The 8755-nt window shown below is 38.4% G+C and overlaps 1 protein-coding gene across 1 annotated transcript in view; it reads left to right on the top strand.

Moving 5' to 3' along the window:
• Window positions 1-1105: 1105 nt before the first annotated feature.
• LOC144650445 (death domain-containing ATP nucleosidase-like) overlaps window positions 1106-8755 on the top strand; it is a 123374-nt gene continuing 115724 nt past the window's right edge. Inside the window, exon 1 of the mRNA XM_078510131.1 lies at window positions 1106-1294. The gene's annotated coding sequence lies outside the window, so the exon portion shown is untranslated. The remainder of the gene's footprint in view (window positions 1295-8755) is intronic.

Genomic DNA, 8755 nt, shown 5'->3' with positions numbered 1-8755 from the left:
GTCCATTGCGAAATATAAAGAAATGTTACGAAATTTTACTCGTTTTCTCCCGGTTCCCGTCACCTTTAGAATCCCGCTTCCCGTCCTCTCTCCTCCCGCTTCCCGCCCCTTTTCTCCCGGGCTCCCACCCCTTGTCCCCCTCCACACTTCAGGGTCACTGCTTCGTCACAACGGTCGACAGTTGTGGGCCCTCTCTCTTCCGCGAAGGTCTCATTTCACGGGGTTAGCTGCAAAGAAAGCGAGTGAAGCCTTTTTTTTGGCCCCGCCTCCACTGAGGGAGCATCTGCAGAGGAATGAGTTGTGGGACTGCAGCACTCGAAATCCACACCGGCTTGCAAAAGCAGCCTCGGTCACGCAAGTGTTTTAAATCCACCGTGTATATTTTTCCTTCGTAGCCGTTATTGCAACCGCGACTCAAGCTCTATATGTGTGGATTTATAACTCCGAGTCAAAAGAAAGAATCATAAACCCGTAGACTGTTCATATCCTCTCTATTTTTCAACGCAAAAGAACGCGGGAGAAATAGCGCGTGAAGCGAACACGAGTGCGAGGCACGAGAAGGTGGGAGCGAATGCTTCTTGCTCTCCCCTCCCTCCCCCCACTCGCTCGCGTTCATTGGCTAAAGAAAAATACGAGAAAAAAAGAAGGCTGTAAACAGTCTAAGAAAATCTGTCAAATGTTGTGAAATTAGGAAAGATTTTTTTTACCCCAGGAAAACATATGGATGCTTGTTTTCCATTCTTTGACTTTATTATATTTGAACTGAAGTACACTGTTTGTATGTGTCAGTTGGGTTGTGACATGACAAGTCATTAGTATGTCGTCACGATTTAACAAAAGCGTAAAAGAATTGAAGAATTGAAGGGTAAAATATAATATGAAAGGATACTGTGGAGGAATGCTCTTTCCACTTCTTTAACAGATTGTTTCAAGATATCTATATCTATATATATAACCACAAACTATGAGAGACCGAGAAAAATACTTACTTACTGAGATAAATACTTCACTTACTTATCAAAATAAAAGGGTCAAGCATAATGCAGACTTGTTGTGTCACTGATAAATTATTTATATAATTATATCTTTTGAGTCTGTCGGGTGAATGGCTTGTCACGGACGAGCAAAACTCGCGTTGTGACTGCTTGTTGTTAACTAAAAGATTCATTGTAGTCTCGGTTAATATGTCGAAAAGTTTGCTGACTTGTTTGCTGACTACAGTTTAGAAGAAGACACGAACTTCGCAAACGTAACAGGGGTTTCTAATCACTGTTTCTCATTTAAGGATTCCGAGGTAAGGAGAGAGTTAGTGAATTTGACAGAAACGTTGTTTATTTATCTTTTCGCTGGATTTTGTTAAAAGCAAAACGAAAGGAGTAACAATAAGCAAGTAGCGGACAAAACATTGGCCAATGGAACTTACAAACAGACACATTGGCTTAATTCAATGTAAGATTTTCGAAAATAGCATCAGCAAAGAAGCTGATCAAAAAACAAAGCATTCAAACTAGTATGGAATGCAAGTAGCGGAACCAGTTGGTTATGCTAACCTTTAAGGCTTAAGTTGTCCTAATATCGCATTTTCTTTATGAATACTCGATACACTGAGTCGAGTAGAACTACTGCTATTTGCTTGTTGCTTTGATCTGAAGTTCTTTGAAGCCCGGGCTAGCTAGTATAATATCGAGAGCGAGAGACGACAAGGGTTTAAAGTGCGGCTTTTGGGTTTCCATCACGCACGCTTAATCGGCGACTCTTGCCGAATTTTGTGCTCTGATTTCATTTTAAAGTTACTTTTTATTTCCTTGAGATACATGTATAGAGTCGTCGAGAATTAGCTTTCGTTTGGCCCACGGTCGCCGTCACTTGCCAGCTCTATTTAATCAATTTCATCCTTCATTGCTCGGCCGCGAGTCTCGCACATAATAATTATGTTCTATTGAGGCCCAATTCTCTTATCAGTCTAATTTCCTTTTTCATTTTGGCCTTTTTGCATTCGGACTGAATTTCAGACTTTAAGACTCTCACCAAGAACATCATCACTTTTGCTTTAGTTGAGCTTTAAATAATGAAATCATGAAGGAAACATTCTGCATGCTTTTCAGTTTTGTGCCCGTATAACATCAGTTGTTATTATAAAACATATCTTTAGTCTAGCTTTTAAACCAGCCTGTTTGCATATAGCCTTGCCGTATAGTACCGTACAGTTCTTTCGATCGCTTGGTAGGTTCCTATTTGATCTTAGCGCAAAGAAGTTCATAAACTGACCGATTCAATTCGTTCTAATTTAAAAGCTTTCTATATATAGCCAGCAAACTGTTTCGCAATATTTCATTTATTGTTTTGAATACAGGCCACATAGGTCAACATGGATCGCTTCATATGAAGATTAATTAAAATAACTACGCTAAATTAAGCTGAGAATGTTGAAATTCTGCTACAAACTGCAATCGTTTCCATTAAATGTAACAATGTCTAGCTAGGTATATCCCTTCGCATGTCAAGTTGCGAACAAACAGCTCAATCATGTAAGATTCCGACTTATTTTATTTCTTTTCATTTATTTACCATGTTATGTTTATTTGTCTGCGGTCACGTTTTGAGCATACATCGCCAGAATGTCAGGGTGGTTGTATCTAAAATAGTATACTTGTTCTAGTTTGCTTCAATCTCCCTACTTCAATTTGTTACGTTCTTTAAACAGTTGTAAACTATAGGCCAAGACTTTTCTTTTACCATGGCGTAGAATACCAAAAAATATGCAGGCTTTTGAAATGTAGTCCCCTTTTTAACCGTTGCAACAGAGATTGTCACTTCCTATATTTATTTTTTATATATATACAGAAATAAGGGAAGACTGGTGCATATATATACTTGCAGCATTAGAATATAAGAGAAAAGGGTATAGATTAAAGACCTTACATAAACCAAAGGAATTATATTCCAAATATCCAAAGTACTGTATATCGTATTTCTAGTATTTTAATTTTGTTTTTTGTTAGAGGTTAATTTTTGCGTCGGTGCAAGCACTTTGATGATTAAATTTTGAATATTCTGTGATTTCATGTTTCATGAAAATCCGGTTGAGAGATTTATTTGCTGACAAGAAACCTTGAAGAGATTATTATTATTTATTTTGTTTTGTTTAATGGATGTTTAAAAGACTATGGCTTTGCAAGGGGGAGACAAAATGCACGACCACATCTCAATTAGGATTGAAGATGATCAATTATATTACTTGCATTGCCTTTTTAAAGTTAAAGAGTGGATTAAGCTCATGTAGGAGCCTTCAGCAACCCATTAGGATTTTTTGAGGAGAGACCCGATTAAATTGAACTATAGAATTTTTTTTTATTATTATTTTTATTGAATGCAACTTTATTATTACACACAATGCTAATTACATAGGTACTACTACATTTACAAAAAAAAAAATACTTTTCAAAAAACACTCTCAAAAGGAACAAATAATTGTTACTTAAAAGGATAACTAATTATAACTTCTTCTAAACTACAATTCTTACTCACAATACAACACTGAATTATGCTAATTACATTAATACTTATAGCTTGCAATACAAAACACTATTCACGCTACGTTACTTACTTACATACTACAAACAACAGGCTGTCACACTATGCTGTCACACTACCGATGATGAGATAAGTTTTTAACTATGCAAAAAATCCTTCCACTTAAAATTAAAATGACCGAGTTTATTTTCACGTAAGGCGATATACTTTTCGAGGTCTATTTTTTTTCTCGCACGTAGACGACAAAATCCGCAAATTGATATATTTTGTCATTTTTTAGCGCAGATGAACAGAAAAAACTTGCCTATGAGTATAAGGTGGTTGATGGTTTGAAGCGAAGATGAGCCTTTTAAGACGCCATATAATATTTCTTTTTCTGACAAGGCTGTCGCACTATGCTCTTTGCATTGTGAGCGGAACCACTCGGTAAATTCGTTCCAGAAAGATACAGCCAATGAACAGTGCACAAATAAATGAGACATAGATTGCTCTGTATCTGGGCAAAATGGACCAGTAGGCGAATCGATAATTTGCATTTTGCAGAGAAGACTATTGGTGTTAAGAATATTATGAATTAATTTAAACTGAAACGCAGATAGGTTGACTTTTTTTGTTCCGGCAAAGGGAAGTTAGTATATTTTGCGACGTTGCGATGGATCAAAACCACACTTGATGAGTTTTCTTTCTGCCGTAACTGGAGGGAGATTTTTTCCATTAATCTGCAGATGATATATGATTTTACACGTTAGGTTTTCTATAGTTGGCGTCGAGGAGGAGGGGTTTTCGGTTTGCGACTGTTTTAAAAGCTCTTTCCACTATAGAATTCTACATGAACATGCATAGTTATGATTTCTTTAATTATAATAAGGGTTTTAATTCATAAATTAAATGTCAATTTTACTGTATTGTATAATAATCTAATTTTTCTAAAGGAAGAAAGATGATTTTTTTTTCTTGAATAGTTAAAACGTTTTAATTTCCTTGATAGATTTTAATACATCTATAAAACACAAACAAAGCATTGGCATCACTGTTAAAAAAGGGGATTTGTATGGTCTGTATAATTTAGGCATAAAATTAACCCTGTGATTTTTATCCATTTCCCTTGCCATATTCCCGTAAATAAGGTACGGGTATTGATTATAAATAATACATAGCTTATACAGGATTACTCTTGGCGTGCAACTGCTCTACAAAGAAATTTTGTTACAAACATACCTAATATGTTGCCTCCACTCATATAATTACCGGGACACAAGCACCGGTCATAAAATGCTGTCCGTTCCTTTCGTTCTTTCAACGTCTCTTTTCCAGGGCACTGCTTTCCGCTTTGACAAAATCGTTGTCATAGTAACTTTACTTGCTCAGATGTATCGCTGGCCCAGTTGAATTATTATTCGCCATTTTGCGAAAAGCACGCAATGTAGGGCATTTAAGACAATGATTTTATCTTTTGGGAGAACGACAAGTTCCTCAATCTTAACGAGAGACTACTTCATGAGCAAAAACTTAAGAGTGGATATTTAGAGAATCGTATTTACGAGCGACCACTTAAGAGTGAACCTTTTATCGAGAATGAAAGCGATCATACCGTAGAATTCCGGTTATAAGCCCTGGGCTTATACAACTTCGTAAGGGGTTTTGGGTGGGCTTATAAGCGGAGGGGCTTATATCCGGGAGGGCTTATAAACGGAATGAAAAAAACGTTTCAAAACGAGCCACGGGAGTGTTGATGACAATACGTTTTTAAGTTAAAAACACATAATAAAGCAACATTTAGCCCTATTTAGTACTGTCATCTGGTAGAGGGGGGCTTATATCCGGGGGGGCTTATAACCGGATGTATTTTTTTGTTTCCAGGATGATGGGCCTATAACCGGGGGGGCTTATAAGCGGGGGGGCTTATAACCGGAATTCTACGGTATATAAAAACTATCTTTACATCAATCTCTTGTAAAACGTAAGTTAAGTTTATTACAAAGCGCCATAGACGTGCCCGTGAACCAAGCATAATTTCACTGCGATTTCTAAATTTTGAAAAAAAAAAAAAAACTCAAGAGAGAAGGGTGGTAGCATTCAGCTTCCTCACCCCCCCCCCCCCCTCTTGTACGTCCGAGGGATAATAGCTCTGGGACGAGAATGGCATGACTCCAAAGACTAACAATGAATCTGTTTTGTAGTGCGTGACGACCATGTAACGCTTGTTGCGGATCACTGCTTCTGGCGATTCTGCTGACATCTAAGCCAGGTAATTTTAATAAATTAGTTAAAACGGCCAAAACTGGTATATATTCCACCTTTTCTGTGTAAAAAAGAATGACAGACCTACGCGACTCCTGTTGTGTGTCCATTGTATTGTTATAAGACTTGCATTGTAACAACGTTTGTCCGTACAACAATTAAATTCGGTCTTTCGACCTTTTTGCTTCTCACTTGTTTCTGAAGTGCACTATATGCTGTTTTATTTGGAGGCAGTAAAAGTTTAAAAAACCCGTAAGATCACAGGCATCCCAAACTCACGATTCGAGAAATCGATCGAATAAATGATTTATGTAAGCGTGTGAGTGATTTATAAAAGCATATCGAGAGGGACGTGACTATACTTGAAGTGCGCGGTGTTGTGTTACAATTTAGGCTGTTGGAGATTTAAGCGCTCTGTAAGACTTTGTATGGAATCTAAAATATAAACGTGAAATAAAAGCGCTCGACGAAATAAAATTTTACCTTCATTTCAATAAAAAAAGAAACTGTACTCACCTTCCTTGATTTCTGTTGTCCTTTGGGCTATTTCATCGTTTTGGGGGGTTTTGCGGTTTCTCGCCAAAATTCGACTCCGCGGCTTGATTTTCCCCCGGTGGGGGGGGGGTGGGCACTCCCTTATTAGGGCTTAACGGGGACGTGCGGCCCGATAGGGTATGGTTTTCAGGCTTTTCTGCCTTGAACGTGGTATATATTTCACCCCTTTTTGTCACCCCTTTGCCTGCAGAGGTATAACATGCCGAATTTTGACAAATTCTTCCGTATTACTGACTTACGTTGATTTCGGCATTGATAGCTCAATTCACGATCACAACAAAGCCAGTGAGGTACTTGTTTATGTCTGAGACGGGGTATCAAAAATTGGCATTCTGTCTTAAACAGGGTAGGAAAATCAGAGGTTCGTGTCTTAAACAGGGTCAGGAATTAGGAGGCCGGGCCGCACCTCCCTACCCGAAATTATGTCGAGTACCCCCCCCCCCCCCGTTAAGAGCGCGGAGAATTGCACCATGGGATACTATTCGAACGTCGTAGTCTAAAAGACAGGAACAAGGTGGGCAGAAAAGCTGAAAGCTCCAGTAGTGATGCATAAATCGTTTAAATTGGAGCTGAAAGGATACAGTTTTTTCCAAGCCGACCAGACGAGGAGAAAAATGAACTTCTTTACGTCTGAGGGGAAAATCCCCGGGGGGGGGGGGGGTACTCGACATAATTTCGGGTAGGGAGGTGCGGAGGGGAAAATCAAGCCGCGGAATCGAATTTTGGCGAAAAAACGGCCTCGCGGAACGCCTTGTTCGAAATCGCTCTGTGCACTTATGTAGATTCACATAAACTAAACTCTGTCACAGAGCATTTAGAGAAATAAAGGTATAAACTGACACTAATGTTATTGTAATGAGTTTGTTCGTAGCACGAGTCAAGTTCGAGCCCGAGTTAAGTTCGAGTCACGAGTCAAGTTTGAGTCAAATGTTTTTTTTCTCACCTTTTTTTAGCAAGGTCTTTTGACTAGAAGTAATAATATCAAAAAATGTCGCAGAGGTAAATTAAGACCTCATCAGCGTTAGGAGTTAGGTTTTTCAAACGACAAAGTTTTCCGATGCAAACACGATCGCGAAGACCTAATTGTATTTTGAAGCGATATAATTAATAAAGCTTTTAACTACCGGTATTCCTTGCTCCGTCATTCAATTCTATGTTTATAAAACATTTCCGGAATGAATTTCATCGCCTTTCTATATGCTTTTGCCAGTGGCTTCTTAGCGGCTTTTCTGGCGACGACGAATTTGTTCCCCTTTAAATACGCAAAATTAGCATCGCGTTCTATTTCGAGAAGCGGCGACCGACTCGTTTTCCATCAGTGATATTTTGATGCACAGTTGGAATTCATATAATTTTTGTTTCAATTTTTGTTTTATTTGATGTAGAATAACTTTTTATCGGGCAGCTCCGAATTTGGCATCAGTCTTGCGTTACTCGCGACTTGAGAGAAATGGAGCACTTGCATTACCGATGATCACCGATGGCATTCCCGGAGTCCCAGAAATGGGGGAAACATTTTTTTCAGTGAACTTGTTTTGTCTTGACTCCTGATGTATTCATTTTGTGCTGAAAAAGTGAAAGAATCCACAAATATCCAGACATTTTCGAGTAAATGCCTTTTAACTGTATAGCTGGAATCAAGCAAGCTTTGAAAAAAAAGCGTGACCTTTGCCCACTTTTGTCACGATTGGTGTTATTAATATTTCGGCCGCCGCTTGTCCGTTCGCTCACGCAGGCAACATTCAAGTTCCCTCGATAAGTGCTTTTTAAATATAATTTTTGTGTCGTTGAGGTGGAACCTCTGCCTCAGTTGTGAGTAATTAATATAAGTAGGAAACTGTTACGATCAAATTAACTGGGATGCCAAGGAATGTTTACTTCTTTGAATAGCAGCTGCGAACCGATGAAGGAATCAGCCCTCGCAATCGGCATTGAGAGCCAAGTATTGCTGTTCCTGCACTTCTGGTACAACATTTTGTATGTAACACAGAAATTAAAACCAAAAGACCAAAAATAATTTTAAAAAAAACTTGTATCGAACTTGACTCGTGACTCGAACTTGACTCGTGCTCGAACTTGACTCGTGGTACGAACAAACTCTATTGTAATGCTTACCTTCATCATCACAGACATTAACTGCACCCCTTGAATTCCTGTTTTCCCTCACTAAAAACAAAGTGTACACATCAAAAACCCATAAAAGGTATGGAAATCCTAATATAGCAAGTTTTAGAAATGCAACAGATTTGCTTGTATGCCCTTGTTCTGACATACCGGTTACACGAACTAGTGCTATTAGATGGAATGCTTGTTAATCTAAATAACAGAAACTTTTCTAATCTGTTAAAAAAGGAACATCGAAAATAACCTTAGCTTACCTTAGTTTCGTAACGGGATTTTGTCTTTGACCGTCTTTGCTTTAAAC

Source organism: Oculina patagonica, chromosome 4 (genome assembly GCF_052425735.1).
Source record: "Oculina patagonica isolate OP01 chromosome 4, crgOcupat, whole genome shotgun sequence".
Taxonomy (NCBI): Eukaryota; Metazoa; Cnidaria; class Anthozoa; order Scleractinia; family Oculinidae; genus Oculina; species Oculina patagonica.
The sequence above is the reverse complement of the archived record's forward strand: the minus strand, read 5'-3'. Positions and strand labels throughout refer to the sequence as shown.